This window comes from Rhamphochromis longiceps, linkage group LG23 (assembly GCF_057381845.1).
Source record: "Rhamphochromis longiceps isolate RC_006_pf linkage group LG23, R_longiceps_female_GT1.1, whole genome shotgun sequence".
NCBI lineage: Eukaryota > Metazoa > Chordata > Actinopteri > Cichliformes > Cichlidae > Rhamphochromis > Rhamphochromis longiceps.
Genome location: NC_140578.1, coordinates 28,783,580 through 28,797,967, shown reverse-complemented (window position 1 = coordinate 28,797,967; position 14,388 = coordinate 28,783,580). Strand labels below are relative to the sequence as shown.

The window sequence follows — 14,388 nt, the reverse complement described above, 5'->3', positions numbered from 1 at the left end:
TCGAGGACGCTGGAGCCTTAGAACCACTCCTTTGTAGTGGATTTTCAGCCTCCTCCGATGCGAGATCTAGAACAGGGATCAATCCAAATCATTCTGCCATTGACCGTGGAAAGCCTTCCCATCTGTTTGATTTCAAGACTCACACGTGGCAGGCGATCCTCCCCTATGGATGTGTGCCGGCCCTCTGAAACCACTTCATCCAACTTTCACCACAATTCCTCTTTCTTTTCTCAGGTCAGAATTGCGGGGCACCACACGTTGGCTCCCAAATGACTCCTACCTGTTATTTCTTCTAGGACACTTTGTCCAGGTAGGGTTAGGAATGTCTTTGCATTGGAAGCAGATGAACAAGGGCTGATAATTGGTTATCAGCAGCTCCCGAGCTGAGTCTCTGGAGGTTGCCTGGAGTTCCTTTGCCAACAGGGTCCATGGAGAGGGATAATTTGAAGTCATTCTTGCCTGACTGTTAAGTTGGAACAAGAAGTCTATGCAAACCAAACTTGGGTTGGACATCGTATCTGCATTAAGTCAAGATGTTGTTGAGAGTAGACTTTGGAGAGTGGCGCGAATTCGACGAGACAATTGGCAGACTTGTAAGGGCTGGTGGCTGAGCGTTAGAACTGTCGCCTGCCACATGTGAATCACGAAATCAGAAGGTAGTGACTTGTAGCCTCACGCAAGCGATGTGCTTTGATGCGCAGTACGTGGCAGAGTTTGTGCATCCATTTTAAGCGTCTGGAGAGGAGAGTTTGGACAGTAGCGCGAATTCAGCGGGACAATTGGCGGACATGCAAGGGTTGTTAGCTCAGCGGTAGAATTGTCGCCTGCCATGCGCAAGTCTCGAAAACTGGCGGTGTTGAGCTCTATCCTCACGGGAGGCATGTTTTGATGCGCAGTTCGGCCACACATTTTTTGGATGTCCTGTCACACCCTTCACCTCCAAGACGGCAGCTCATCCTGGGCTTGAAGAACTGGCAACTCTGCTTCATTTGTTGACGGCTTCAAGGAATGGTCTGTTTTGGGGGGAGATGGTGCCTTGAGGCTCTCTTGATACACAGTACGTGGCAAAGGCAACCCATCCATTGTCTACCGCTTGTCCCTTTCGGGTAAGGCGGAGGTGGGGCAAAACACAGTTTCCCTGACCGGGAATCGAACCCGGGCCGCGGCGGTGAGAGCGCCGAATCCTGACCACTAGACCATCAGGGAGCTGCCACAGAGGTGTCTTGATGAGTGACGCGTGGGTGTATCGGGCTACATTTTCCGCTGCGCCTCGAGAGGAGCGCTTGGGCAATGGCGCGAATTCGTTGAGAAAACTGCCACGTGTGTGAGCATTGGTGGTTCAGTGGTAGAATTCTCGCCTGCCACGCGGGAGACCCGGGTTCGATTCCCGGCCAATGCACGGTTCCTTTATGCGTGGGGTCTTGGGGGGCATTAAGTTTGTTCTCGGTCACGGCCAGACGGCATCAAGATTTGGAACAAGAAGCCTGTGCAAACCAAACTTGGGTTGGACATCGTATCTGCATTAAGTCAAGATGTTGTTGAGAGGAGACTTTGGACAGTGGCGCGAATTCGGCGGGACAATTGGCAGACTTAGAATTGTCGCCTGCCAGCGCCAGTGGGTGACTGAATATATGTTTACAGACATTGCTGGTAAACCCGTGTGTCTTATTAGTGGAGCTAATGTGGCTGTAATTAAGGAATTTAATTTAAGACGGCACTACGAGACAAAAGAAGAATGGTCCGTTTTGGGGGAAGAGGGTGTCTTGAGCCTCGCTTGATACACAGTACGTGGCAAAGGCAACCCATCCATTGTCTACCGCTTGTCCCTTTCAGGTAAGCCGGAGCTGGGTCAAAACACCGTTTTTAGGATCTCCTGTGGCACTCTTCACCTCCAAAACCCGTTCAGGGCTTAAATACCTGGGGACTCACCTTTGTTTGTCCAAGCTGAATTTCATTTCTGTGCAGCTTCGAGAAATCGTCCATTTTCAGGTTCCCTGTCAGCCTCGTTGGCGCAGTAGGCAGCGCGTCAGTCTCATAATCTGAAGGTCGTGAGTTCGAGCCTCACACGAGGCAGGTGTTTTGGTACAGAGTTGGTCCATCCATTTTGTACCTCTTCTACCCATTTCGAGGACGCTGGAGCCTTAGAACCACTCCTTTGTAGTGGATTTTCAGCCTCCTCCGATGCGAGATCTAGAACAGGGATCAATCCAAATCATTCTGCCATTGACCGTGGAAAGCCTTCCCATCTGTTTGATTTCAAGACTCACACGTGGCAGGCGATCCTCCCCTATGGATGTGTGCCGGCCCTCTGAAACCACTTCATCCAACTTTCACCACAATTCCTCTTTCTTTTCTCAGGTCAGAATTGCAGGGCACCACACGTTGGCTCCCAAATGACTCCTACCTGTTATTTCTTCTAGGACACTTTGTCCAGGTAGGGTTAGGAATGTCTTTGCATTGGAAGCAGATGAACAAGGGCTGATAATTGGTTATCAGCAGCTCCCGAGCTGAGTCTCTGGAGGTTGCCTGGAGTTCCTTTGCCAACAGGGTCCATGGAGAGGGATAATTTGAAGTCATTCTTGCCTGACTGTTAAGTTGGAACAAGAAGTCTATGCAAACCAAACTTGGGTTGGACATCGTATCTGCATTAAGTCAAGATGTTGTTGAGAGTAGACTTTGGAGAGTGGCGCGAATTCGACGAGACAATTGGCAGACTTGTAAGGGCTGGTGGCTGAGCGTTAGAACTGTCGCCTGCCACATGTGAATCACGAAATCAGAAGGTAGTGACTTGTAGCCTCACGCAAGCGATGTGCTTTGATGCGCAGTACGTGGCAGAGTTTGTGCATCCATTTTAAGCGTCTGGAGAGGAGAGTTTGGACAGTAGCGCGAATTCAGCGGGACAATTGGCGGACATGCAAGGGTTGTTAGCTCAGCGGTAGAATTGTCGCCTGCCATGCGCAAGTCTCGAAAACTGGCGGTGTTGAGCTCTATCCTCACGGGAGGCATGTTTTGATGCGCAGTTCGGCCACACATTTTTTGGATGTCCTGTCACACCCTTCACCTCCAAGACGGCAGCTCATCCTGGGCTTGAAGAACTGGCAACTCTGCTTCATTTGTTGACGGCTTCAAGGAATGGTCCGTTTTGGGGGGAGATGGTGCCTTGAGGCTCTCTTGATACACAGTACGTGGCAAAGGCAACCCATCCATTGTCTACCGCTTGTCCCTTTCGGGTAAGGCGGAGGTGGGGCAAAACACAGTTTCCCTGACCGGGAATCGAACCCGGGCCGCGGCGGTGAGAGCGCCGAATCCTGACCACTAGACCATCAGGGAGCTGCCACAGAGGTGTCTTGATGAGTGACGCGTGGGTGTATCGGGCTACATTTTCCGCTGCGCCTCGAGAGGAGCGCTTGGGCAATGGCGCGAATTCGTTGAGAAAACTGCCACGTGTGTGAGCATTGGTGGTTCAGTGGTAGAATTCTCGCCTGCCACGCGGGAGACCCGGGTTCGATTCCCGGCCAATGCACGGTTCCTTTATGCGTGGGGTCTTGGGGGGCATTAAGTTTGTTCTCGGTCACGGCCAGACGGCATCAAGATTTGGAACAAGAAGCCTGTGCAAACCAAACTTGGGTTGGACATCGTATCTGCATTAAGTCAAGATGTTGTTGAGAGGAGACTTTGGACAGTGGCGCGAATTCGGCGGGACAATTGGCAGACTTAGAATTGTCGCCTGCCAGCGCCAGTGGGTGACTGAATATATGTTTACAGACATTGCTGGTAAACCCGTGTGTCTTATTAGTGGAGCTAATGTGGCTGTAATTAAGGAATTTAATTTAAGACGGCACTACGAGACAAAAGAAGAATGGTCCGTTTTGGGGGAAGAGGGTGTCTTGAGCCTCGCTTGATACACAGTACGTGGCAAAGGCAACCCATCCATTGTCTACCGCTTGTCCCTTTCAGGTAAGCCGGAGCTGGGTCAAAACACCGTTTTTAGGATCTCCTGTGGCACTCTTCACCTCCAAAACCCGTTCAGGGCTTAAATACCTGGGGACTCACCTTTGTTTGTCCAAGCTGAATTTCATTTTTGTGCAGCTTCGAGAAATCGTCCATTTTCAGGTTCCCTGTCAGCCTCGTTGGCGCAGTAGGCAGCGCGTCAGTCTCATAATCTGAAGGTCGTGAGTTCGAGCCTCACACGAGGCAGGTGTTTTGGTACAGAGTTGGTCCATCCATTTTGTACCTCTTCTACCCATTTCGAGGACGCTGGAGCCTTAGAACCACTCCTTTGTAGTGGATTTTCAGCCTCCTCCGATGCGAGATCTAGAACAGGGATCAATCCAAATCATTCTGCCATTGACCGTGGAAAGCCTTCCCATCTGTTTGATTTCAAGACTCACACGTGGCAGGCGATCCTCCCCTATGGATGTGTGCCGGCCCTCTGAAACCACTTCATCCAACTTTCACCACAATTCCTCTTTCTTTTCTCAGGTCAGAATTGCGGGGCACCACACGTTGGCTCCCAAATGACTCCTACCTGTTATTTCTTCTAGGACACTTTGTCCAGGTAGGGTTAGGAATGTCTTTGCATTGGAAGCAGATGAACAAGGGCTGATAATTGGTTATCAGCAGCTCCCGAGCTGAGTCTCTGGAGGTTGCCTGGAGTTCCTTTGCCAACAGGGTCCATGGAGAGGGATAATTTGAAGTCATTCTTGCCTGACTGTTAAGTTGGAACAAGAAGTCTATGCAAACCAAACTTGGGTTGGACATCGTATCTGCATTAAGTCAAGATGTTGTTGAGAGTAGACTTTGGAGAGTGGCGCGAATTCGACGAGACAATTGGCAGACTTGTAAGGGCTGGTGGCTGAGCGTTAGAACTGTCGCCTGCCACATGTGAATCACGAAATCAGAAGGTAGTGACTTGTAGCCTCACGCAAGCGATGTGCTTTGATGCGCAGTACGTGGCAGAGTTTGTGCATCCATTTTAAGCGTCTGGAGAGGAGAGTTTGGACAGTAGCGCGAATTCAGCGGGACAATTGGCGGACATGCAAGGGTTGTTAGCTCAGCGGTAGAATTGTCGCCTGCCATGCGCAAGTCTCGAAAACTGGCGGTGTTGAGCTCTATCCTCACGGGAGGCATGTTTTGATGCGCAGTTCGGCCACACATTTTTTGGATGTCCTGTCACACCCTTCACCTCCAAGACGGCAGCTCATCCTGGGCTTGAAGAACTGGCAACTCTGCTTCATTTGTTGACGGCTTCAAGGAATGGTCCGTTTTGGGGGGAGATGGTGCCTTGAGGCTCTCTTGATACACAGTACGTGGCAAAGGCAACCCATCCATTGTCTACCGCTTGTCCCTTTCGGGTAAGGCGGAGGTGGGGCAAAACACAGTTTCCCTGACCGGGAATCGAACCCGGGCCGCGGCGGTGAGAGCGCCGAATCCTGACCACTAGACCATCAGGGAGCTGCCACAGAGGTGTCTTGATGAGTGACGCGTGGGTGTATCGGGCTACATTTTCCGCTGCGCCTCGAGAGGAGCGCTTGGGCAATGGCGCGAATTCGTTGAGAAAACTGCCACGTGTGTGAGCATTGGTGGTTCAGTGGTAGAATTCTCGCCTGCCACGCGGGAGACCCGGGTTCGATTCCCGGCCAATGCACGGTTCCTTTATGCGTGGGGTCTTGGGGGGCATTAAGTTTGTTCTCGGTCACGGCCAGACGGCATCAAGATTTGGAACAAGAAGCCTGTGCAAACCAAACTTGGGTTGGACATCGTATCTGCATTAAGTCAAGATGTTGTTGAGAGGAGACTTTGGACAGTGGCGCGAATTCGGCGGGACAATTGGCAGACTTAGAATTGTCGCCTGCCAGCGCCAGTGGGTGACTGAATATATGTTTACAGACATTGCTGGTAAACCCGTGTGTCTTATTAGTGGAGCTAATGTGGCTGTAATTAAGGAATTTAATTTAAGACGGCACTACGAGACAAAAGAAGAATGGTCCGTTTTGGGGGAAGAGGGTGTCTTGAGCCTCGCTTGATACACAGTACGTGGCAAAGGCAACCCATCCATTGTCTACCGCTTGTCCCTTTCAGGTAAGCCGGAGCTGGGTCAAAACACCGTTTTTAGGATCTCCTGTGGCACTCTTCACCTCCAAAACCCGTTCAGGGCTTAAATACCTGGGGACTCACCTTTGTTTGTCCAAGCTGAATTTCATTTCTGTGCAGCTTCGAGAAATCGTCCATTTTCAGGTTCCCTGTCAGCCTCGTTGGCGCAGTAGGCAGCGCGTCAGTCTCATAATCTGAAGGTCGTGAGTTCGAGCCTCACACGAGGCAGGTGTTTTGGTACAGAGTTGGTCCATCCATTTTGTACCTCTTCTACCCATTTCGAGGACGCTGGAGCCTTAGAACCACTCCTTTGTAGTGGATTTTCAGCCTCCTCCGATGCGAGATCTAGAACAGGGATCAATCCAAATCATTCTGCCATTGACCGTGGAAAGCCTTCCCATCTGTTTGATTTCAAGACTCACACGTGGCAGGCGATCCTCCCCTATGGATGTGTGCCGGCCCTCTGAAACCACTTCATCCAACTTTCACCACAATTCCTCTTTCTTTTCTCAGGTCAGAATTGCAGGGCACCACACGTTGGCTCCCAAATGACTCCTACCTGTTATTTCTTCTAGGACACTTTGTCCAGGTAGGGTTAGGAATGTCTTTGCATTGGAAGCAGATGAACAAGGGCTGATAATTGGTTATCAGCAGCTCCCGAGCTGAGTCTCTGGAGGTTGCCTGGAGTTCCTTTGCCAACAGGGTCCATGGAGAGGGATAATTTGAAGTCATTCTTGCCTGACTGTTAAGTTGGAACAAGAAGTCTATGCAAACCAAACTTGGGTTGGACATCGTATCTGCATTAAGTCAAGATGTTGTTGAGAGTAGACTTTGGAGAGTGGCGCGAATTCGACGAGACAATTGGCAGACTTGTAAGGGCTGGTGGCTGAGCGTTAGAACTGTCGCCTGCCACATGTGAATCACGAAATCAGAAGGTAGTGACTTGTAGCCTCACGCAAGCGATGTGCTTTGATGCGCAGTACGTGGCAGAGTTTGTGCATCCATTTTAAGCGTCTGGAGAGGAGAGTTTGGACAGTAGCGCGAATTCAGCGGGACAATTGGCGGACATGCAAGGGTTGTTAGCTCAGCGGTAGAATTGTCGCCTGCCATGCGCAAGTCTCGAAAACTGGCGGTGTTGAGCTCTATCCTCACGGGAGGCATGTTTTGATGCGCAGTTCGGCCACACATTTTTTGGATGTCCTGTCACACCCTTCACCTCCAAGACGGCAGCTCATCCTGGGCTTGAAGAACTGGCAACTCTGCTTCATTTGTTGACGGCTTCAAGGAATGGTCCGTTTTGGGGGGAGATGGTGCCTTGAGGCTCTCTTGATACACAGTACGTGGCAAAGGCAACCCATCCATTGTCTACCGCTTGTCCCTTTCGGGTAAGGCGGAGGTGGGGCAAAACACAGTTTCCCTGACCGGGAATCGAACCCGGGCCGCGGCGGTGAGAGCGCCGAATCCTGACCACTAGACCATCAGGGAGCTGCCACAGAGGTGTCTTGATGAGTGACGCGTGGGTGTATCGGGCTACATTTTCCGCTGCGCCTCGAGAGGAGCGCTTGGGCAATGGCGCGAATTCGTTGAGAAAACTGCCACGTGTGTGAGCATTGGTGGTTCAGTGGTAGAATTCTCGCCTGCCACGCGGGAGACCCGGGTTCGATTCCCGGCCAATGCACGGTTCCTTTATGCGTGGGGTCTTGGGGGGCATTAAGTTTGTTCTCGGTCACGGCCAGACGGCATCAAGATTTGGAACAAGAAGCCTGTGCAAACCAAACTTGGGTTGGACATCGTATCTGCATTAAGTCAAGATGTTGTTGAGAGGAGACTTTGGACAGTGGCGCGAATTCGGCGGGACAATTGGCAGACTTAGAATTGTCGCCTGCCAGCGCCAGTGGGTGACTGAATATATGTTTACAGACATTGCTGGTAAACCCGTGTGTCTTATTAGTGGAGCTAATGTGGCTGTAATTAAGGAATTTAATTTAAGACGGCACTACGAGACAAAAGAAGAATGGTCCGTTTTGGGGGAAGAGGGTGTCTTGAGCCTCGCTTGATACACAGTACGTGGCAAAGGCAACCCATCCATTGTCTACCGCTTGTCCCTTTCAGGTAAGCCGGAGCTGGGTCAAAACACCGTTTTTAGGATCTCCTGTGGCACTCTTCACCTCCAAAACCCGTTCAGGGCTTAAATACCTGGGGACTCACCTTTGTTTGTCCAAGCTGAATTTCATTTCTGTGCAGCTTCGAGAAATCGTCCATTTTCAGGTTCCCTGTCAGCCTCGTTGGCGCAGTAGGCAGCGCGTCAGTCTCATAATCTGAAGGTCGTGAGTTCGAGCCTCACACGAGGCAGGTGTTTTGGTACAGAGTTGGTCCATCCATTTTGTACCTCTTCTACCCATTTCGAGGACGCTGGAGCCTTAGAACCACTCCTTTGTAGTGGATTTTCAGCCTCCTCCGATGCGAGATCTAGAACAGGGATCAATCCAAATCATTCTGCCATTGACCGTGGAAAGCCTTCCCATCTGTTTGATTTCAAGACTCACACGTGGCAGGCGATCCTCCCCTATGGATGTGTGCCGGCCCTCTGAAACCACTTCATCCAACTTTCACCACAATTCCTCTTTCTTTTCTCAGGTCAGAATTGCAGGGCACCACACGTTGGCTCCCAAATGACTCCTACCTGTTATTTCTTCTAGGACACTTTGTCCAGGTAGGGTTAGGAATGTCTTTGCATTGGAAGCAGATGAACAAGGGCTGATAATTGGTTATCAGCAGCTCCCGAGCTGAGTCTCTGGAGGTTGCCTGGAGTTCCTTTGCCAACAGGGTCCATGGAGAGGGATAATTTGAAGTCATTCTTGCCTGACTGTTAAGTTGGAACAAGAAGTCTATGCAAACCAAACTTGGGTTGGACATCGTATCTGCATTAAGTCAAGATGTTGTTGAGAGTAGACTTTGGAGAGTGGCGCGAATTCGACGAGACAATTGGCAGACTTGTAAGGGCTGGTGGCTGAGCGTTAGAACTGTCGCCTGCCACATGTGAATCACGAAATCAGAAGGTAGTGACTTGTAGCCTCACGCAAGCGATGTGCTTTGATGCGCAGTACGTGGCAGAGTTTGTGCATCCATTTTAAGCGTCTGGAGAGGAGAGTTTGGACAGTAGCGCGAATTCAGCGGGACAATTGGCGGACATGCAAGGGTTGTTAGCTCAGCGGTAGAATTGTCGCCTGCCATGCGCAAGTCTCGAAAACTGGCGGTGTTGAGCTCTATCCTCACGGGAGGCATGTTTTGATGCGCAGTTCGGCCACACATTTTTTGGATGTCCTGTCACACCCTTCACCTCCAAGACGGCAGCTCATCCTGGGCTTGAAGAACTGGCAACTCTGCTTCATTTGTTGACGGCTTCAAGGAATGGTCCGTTTTGGGGGGAGATGGTGCCTTGAGGCTCTCTTGATACACAGTACGTGGCAAAGGCAACCCATCCATTGTCTACCGCTTGTCCCTTTCGGGTAAGGCGGAGGTGGGGCAAAACACAGTTTCCCTGACCGGGAATCGAACCCGGGCCGCGGCGGTGAGAGCGCCGAATCCTGACCACTAGACCATCAGGGAGCTGCCACAGAGGTGTCTTGATGAGTGACGCGTGGGTGTATCGGGCTACATTTTCCGCTGCGCCTCGAGAGGAGCGCTTGGGCAATGGCGCGAATTCGTTGAGAAAACTGCCACGTGTGTGAGCATTGGTGGTTCAGTGGTAGAATTCTCGCCTGCCACGCGGGAGACCCGGGTTCGATTCCCGGCCAATGCACGGTTCCTTTATGCGTGGGGTCTTGGGGGGCATTAAGTTTGTTCTCGGTCACGGCCAGACGGCATCAAGATTTGGAACAAGAAGCCTGTGCAAACCAAACTTGGGTTGGACATCGTATCTGCATTAAGTCAAGATGTTGTTGAGAGGAGACTTTGGACAGTGGCGCGAATTCGGCGGGACAATTGGCAGACTTAGAATTGTCGCCTGCCAGCGCCAGTGGGTGACTGAATATATGTTTACAGACATTGCTGGTAAACCCGTGTGTCTTATTAGTGGAGCTAATGTGGCTGTAATTAAGGAATTTAATTTAAGACGGCACTACGAGACAAAAGAAGAATGGTCCGTTTTGGGGGAAGAGGGTGTCTTGAGCCTCGCTTGATACACAGTACGTGGCAAAGGCAACCCATCCATTGTCTACCGCTTGTCCCTTTCAGGTAAGCCGGAGCTGGGTCAAAACACCGTTTTTAGGATCTCCTGTGGCACTCTTCACCTCCAAAACCCGTTCAGGGCTTAAATACCTGGGGACTCACCTTTGTTTGTCCAAGCTGAATTTCATTTTTGTGCAGCTTCGAGAAATCGTCCATTTTCAGGTTCCCTGTCAGCCTCGTTGGCGCAGTAGGCAGCGCGTCAGTCTCATAATCTGAAGGTCGTGAGTTCGAGCCTCACACGAGGCAGGTGTTTTGGTACAGAGTTGGTCCATCCATTTTGTACCTCTTCTACCCATTTCGAGGACGCTGGAGCCTTAGAACCACTCCTTTGTAGTGGATTTTCAGCCTCCTCCGATGCGAGATCTAGAACAGGGATCAATCCAAATCATTCTGCCATTGACCGTGGAAAGCCTTCCCATCTGTTTGATTTCAAGACTCACACGTGGCAGGCGATCCTCCCCTATGGATGTGTGCCGGCCCTCTGAAACCACTTCATCCAACTTTCACCACAATTCCTCTTTCTTTTCTCAGGTCAGAATTGCGGGGCACCACACGTTGGCTCCCAAATGACTCCTACCTGTTATTTCTTCTAGGACACTTTGTCCAGGTAGGGTTAGGAATGTCTTTGCATTGGAAGCAGATGAACAAGGGCTGATAATTGGTTATCAGCAGCTCCCGAGCTGAGTCTCTGGAGGTTGCCTGGAGTTCCTTTGCCAACAGGGTCCATGGAGAGGGATAATTTGAAGTCATTCTTGCCTGACTGTTAAGTTGGAACAAGAAGTCTATGCAAACCAAACTTGGGTTGGACATCGTATCTGCATTAAGTCAAGATGTTGTTGAGAGTAGACTTTGGAGAGTGGCGCGAATTCGACGAGACAATTGGCAGACTTGTAAGGGCTGGTGGCTGAGCGTTAGAACTGTCGCCTGCCACATGTGAATCACGAAATCAGAAGGTAGTGACTTGTAGCCTCACGCAAGCGATGTGCTTTGATGCGCAGTACGTGGCAGAGTTTGTGCATCCATTTTAAGCGTCTGGAGAGGAGAGTTTGGACAGTAGCGCGAATTCAGCGGGACAATTGGCGGACATGCAAGGGTTGTTAGCTCAGCGGTAGAATTGTCGCCTGCCATGCGCAAGTCTCGAAAACTGGCGGTGTTGAGCTCTATCCTCACGGGAGGCATGTTTTGATGCGCAGTTCGGCCACACATTTTTTGGATGTCCTGTCACACCCTTCACCTCCAAGACGGCAGCTCATCCTGGGCTTGAAGAACTGGCAACTCTGCTTCATTTGTTGACGGCTTCAAGGAATGGTCCGTTTTGGGGGGAGATGGTGCCTTGAGGCTCTCTTGATACACAGTACGTGGCAAAGGCAACCCATCCATTGTCTACCGCTTGTCCCTTTCGGGTAAGGCGGAGGTGGGGCAAAACACAGTTTCCCTGACCGGGAATCGAACCCGGGCCGCGGCGGTGAGAGCGCCGAATCCTGACCACTAGACCATCAGGGAGCTTCCACAGAGGTGTCTTGATGAGTGACGCGTGGGTGTATCGGGCTACATTTTCCGCTGCGCCTCGAGAGGAGCGCTTGGGCAATGGCGCGAATTCGTTGAGAAAACTGCCACGTGTGTGAGCATTGGTGGTTCAGTGGTAGAATTCTCGCCTGCCACGCGGGAGACCCGGGTTCGATTCCCGGCCAATGCACGGTTCCTTTATGCGTGGGGTCTTGGGGGGCATTAAGTTTGTTCTCGGTCACGGCCAGACGGCATCAAGATTTGGAACAAGAAGCCTGTGCAAACCAAACTTGGGTTGGACATCGTATCTGCATTAAGTCAAGATGTTGTTGAGAGGAGACTTTGGACAGTGGCGCGAATTCGGCGGGACAATTGGCAGACTTAGAATTGTCGCCTGCCAGCGCCAGTGGGTGACTGAATATATGTTTACAGACATTGCTGGTAAACCCGTGTGTCTTATTAGTGGAGCTAATGTGGCTGTAATTAAGGAATTTAATTTAAGACGGCACTACGAGACAAAAGAAGAATGGTCCGTTTTGGGGGAAGAGGGTGTCTTGAGCCTCGCTTGATACACAGTACGTGGCAAAGGCAACCCATCCATTGTCTACCGCTTGTCCCTTTCAGGTAAGCCGGAGCTGGGTCAAAACACCGTTTTTAGGATCTCCTGTGGCACTCTTCACCTCCAAAACCCGTTCAGGGCTTAAATACCTGGGGACTCACCTTTGTTTGTCCAAGCTGAATTTCATTTTTGTGCAGCTTCGAGAAATCGTCCATTTTCAGGTTCCCTGTCAGCCTCGTTGGCGCAGTAGGCAGCGCGTCAGTCTCATAATCTGAAGGTCGTGAGTTCGAGCCTCACACGAGGCAGGTGTTTTGGTACAGAGTTGGTCCATCCATTTTGTACCTCTTCTACCCATTTCGAGGACGCTGGAGCCTTAGAACCACTCCTTTGTAGTGGATTTTCAGCCTCCTCCGATGCGAGATCTAGAACAGGGATCAATCCAAATCATTCTGCCATTGACCGTGGAAAGCCTTCCCATCTGTTTGATTTCAAGACTCACACGTGGCAGGCGATCCTCCCCTATGGATGTGTGCCGGCCCTCTGAAACCACTTCATCCAACTTTCACCACAATTCCTCTTTCTTTTCTCAGGTCAGAATTGCGGGGCACCACACGTTGGCTCCCAAATGACTCCTACCTGTTATTTCTTCTAGGACACTTTGTCCAGGTAGGGTTAGGAATGTCTTTGCATTGGAAGCAGATGAACAAGGGCTGATAATTGGTTATCAGCAGCTCCCGAGCTGAGTCTCTGGAGGTTGCCTGGAGTTCCTTTGCCAACAGGGTCCATGGAGAGGGATAATTTGAAGTCATTCTTGCCTGACTGTTAAGTTGGAACAAGAAGTCTATGCAAACCAAACTTGGGTTGGACATCGTATCTGCATTAAGTCAAGATGTTGTTGAGAGTAGACTTTGGAGAGTGGCGCGAATTCGACGAGACAATTGGCAGACTTGTAAGGGCTGGTGGCTGAGCGTTAGAACTGTCGCCTGCCACATGTGAATCACGAAATCAGAAGGTAGTGACTTGTAGCCTCACGCAAGCGATGTGCTTTGATGCGCAGTACGTGGCAGAGTTTGTGCATCCATTTTAAGCGTCTGGAGAGGAGAGTTTGGACAGTAGCGCGAATTCAGCGGGACAATTGGCGGACATGCAAGGGTTGTTAGCTCAGCGGTAGAATTGTCGCCTGCCATGCGCAAGTCTCGAAAACTGGCGGTGTTGAGCTCTATCCTCACGGGAGGCATGTTTTGATGCGCAGTTCGGCCACACATTTTTTGGATGTCCTGTCACACCCTTCACCTCCAAGACGGCAGCTCATCCTGGGCTTGAAGAACTGGCAACTCTGCTTCATTTGTTGACGGCTTCAAGGAATGGTCCGTTTTGGGGGGAGATGGTGCCTTGAGGCTCTCTTGATACACAGTACGTGGCAAAGGCAACCCATCCATTGTCTACCGCTTGTCCCTTTCGGGTAAGGCGGAGGTGGGGCAAAACACAGTTTCCCTGACCGGGAATCGAACCCGGGCCGCGGCGGTGAGAGCGCCGAATCCTGACCACTAGACCATCAGGGAGCTGCCACAGAGGTGTCTTGATGAGTGACGCGTGGGTGTATCGGGCTACATTTTCCGCTGCGCCTCGAGAGGAGCGCTTGGGCAATGGCGCGAATTCGTTGAGAAAACTGCCACGTGTGTGAGCATTGGTGGTTCAGTGGTAGAATTCTCGCCTGCCACGCGGGAGACCCGGGTTCGATTCCCGGCCAATGCACGGTTCCTTTATGCGTGGGGTCTTGGGGGGCATTAAGTTTGTTCTCGGTCACGGCCAGACGGCATCAAGATTTGGAACAAGAAGCCTGTGCAAACCAAACTTGGGTTGGACATCGTATCTGCATTAAGTCAAGATGTTGTTGAGAGGAGACTTTGGACAGTGGCGCGAATTCGGCGGGACAATTGGCAGACTTAGAATTGTCGCCTGCCAGCGCCAGTGGGTGACTGAATATATGTTTACAGACA

At 51.1% G+C, this 14,388-nt stretch overlaps 20 non-coding genes across 20 annotated transcripts; 13 read left to right on the top strand and 7 right to left on the bottom strand.

The window, feature by feature from the left end:
- Positions 1-1,134: 1,134 nt before the first annotated feature.
- Positions 1,135-1,206, bottom strand: trnae-cuc (transfer RNA glutamic acid (anticodon CUC)). Its single transcript has one exon. It is a non-coding gene; the product is annotated as a tRNA-Glu (tRNA).
- Positions 1,207-1,328: 122 nt separating this feature from the next.
- trnag-gcc (transfer RNA glycine (anticodon GCC)) lies at positions 1,329-1,399 on the top strand. Its single transcript has one exon. It is a non-coding gene; the product is annotated as a tRNA-Gly (tRNA).
- A 601-nt stretch (positions 1,400-2,000) lies between these two features.
- Positions 2,001-2,073, top strand: trnam-cau (transfer RNA methionine (anticodon CAU)). Its single transcript has one exon. It is a non-coding gene; the product is annotated as a tRNA-Met (tRNA).
- A 1,185-nt stretch (positions 2,074-3,258) lies between these two features.
- trnae-cuc (transfer RNA glutamic acid (anticodon CUC)) lies at positions 3,259-3,330 on the bottom strand. Its single transcript has one exon. It is a non-coding gene; the product is annotated as a tRNA-Glu (tRNA).
- A 122-nt stretch (positions 3,331-3,452) lies between these two features.
- Positions 3,453-3,523, top strand: trnag-gcc (transfer RNA glycine (anticodon GCC)). The gene has a single exon. It is a non-coding gene; the product is annotated as a tRNA-Gly (tRNA).
- Positions 3,524-4,124: 601 nt separating this feature from the next.
- trnam-cau (transfer RNA methionine (anticodon CAU)) lies at positions 4,125-4,197 on the top strand. Its single transcript has one exon. It is a non-coding gene; the product is annotated as a tRNA-Met (tRNA).
- Positions 4,198-5,382: 1,185 nt separating this feature from the next.
- On the bottom strand, positions 5,383-5,454 carry trnae-cuc (transfer RNA glutamic acid (anticodon CUC)). Its single transcript has one exon. It is a non-coding gene; the product is annotated as a tRNA-Glu (tRNA).
- Positions 5,455-5,576: 122 nt separating this feature from the next.
- On the top strand, positions 5,577-5,647 carry trnag-gcc (transfer RNA glycine (anticodon GCC)). The gene has a single exon. It is a non-coding gene; the product is annotated as a tRNA-Gly (tRNA).
- Positions 5,648-6,248: 601 nt separating this feature from the next.
- trnam-cau (transfer RNA methionine (anticodon CAU)) lies at positions 6,249-6,321 on the top strand. The gene has a single exon. It is a non-coding gene; the product is annotated as a tRNA-Met (tRNA).
- A 1,185-nt stretch (positions 6,322-7,506) lies between these two features.
- On the bottom strand, positions 7,507-7,578 carry trnae-cuc (transfer RNA glutamic acid (anticodon CUC)). Its single transcript has one exon. It is a non-coding gene; the product is annotated as a tRNA-Glu (tRNA).
- A 122-nt stretch (positions 7,579-7,700) lies between these two features.
- On the top strand, positions 7,701-7,771 carry trnag-gcc (transfer RNA glycine (anticodon GCC)). Its single transcript has one exon. It is a non-coding gene; the product is annotated as a tRNA-Gly (tRNA).
- A 601-nt stretch (positions 7,772-8,372) lies between these two features.
- trnam-cau (transfer RNA methionine (anticodon CAU)) lies at positions 8,373-8,445 on the top strand. Its single transcript has one exon. It is a non-coding gene; the product is annotated as a tRNA-Met (tRNA).
- A 1,185-nt stretch (positions 8,446-9,630) lies between these two features.
- On the bottom strand, positions 9,631-9,702 carry trnae-cuc (transfer RNA glutamic acid (anticodon CUC)). The gene has a single exon. It is a non-coding gene; the product is annotated as a tRNA-Glu (tRNA).
- A 122-nt stretch (positions 9,703-9,824) lies between these two features.
- On the top strand, positions 9,825-9,895 carry trnag-gcc (transfer RNA glycine (anticodon GCC)). Its single transcript has one exon. It is a non-coding gene; the product is annotated as a tRNA-Gly (tRNA).
- Positions 9,896-10,496: 601 nt separating this feature from the next.
- Positions 10,497-10,569, top strand: trnam-cau (transfer RNA methionine (anticodon CAU)). Its single transcript has one exon. It is a non-coding gene; the product is annotated as a tRNA-Met (tRNA).
- A 1,185-nt stretch (positions 10,570-11,754) lies between these two features.
- Positions 11,755-11,826, bottom strand: trnae-cuc (transfer RNA glutamic acid (anticodon CUC)). Its single transcript has one exon. It is a non-coding gene; the product is annotated as a tRNA-Glu (tRNA).
- Positions 11,827-11,948: 122 nt separating this feature from the next.
- On the top strand, positions 11,949-12,019 carry trnag-gcc (transfer RNA glycine (anticodon GCC)). Its single transcript has one exon. It is a non-coding gene; the product is annotated as a tRNA-Gly (tRNA).
- Positions 12,020-12,620: 601 nt separating this feature from the next.
- Positions 12,621-12,693, top strand: trnam-cau (transfer RNA methionine (anticodon CAU)). The gene has a single exon. It is a non-coding gene; the product is annotated as a tRNA-Met (tRNA).
- A 1,185-nt stretch (positions 12,694-13,878) lies between these two features.
- trnae-cuc (transfer RNA glutamic acid (anticodon CUC)) lies at positions 13,879-13,950 on the bottom strand. The gene has a single exon. It is a non-coding gene; the product is annotated as a tRNA-Glu (tRNA).
- Positions 13,951-14,072: 122 nt separating this feature from the next.
- Positions 14,073-14,143, top strand: trnag-gcc (transfer RNA glycine (anticodon GCC)). Its single transcript has one exon. It is a non-coding gene; the product is annotated as a tRNA-Gly (tRNA).
- Positions 14,144-14,388: the final 245 nt, after the last annotated feature.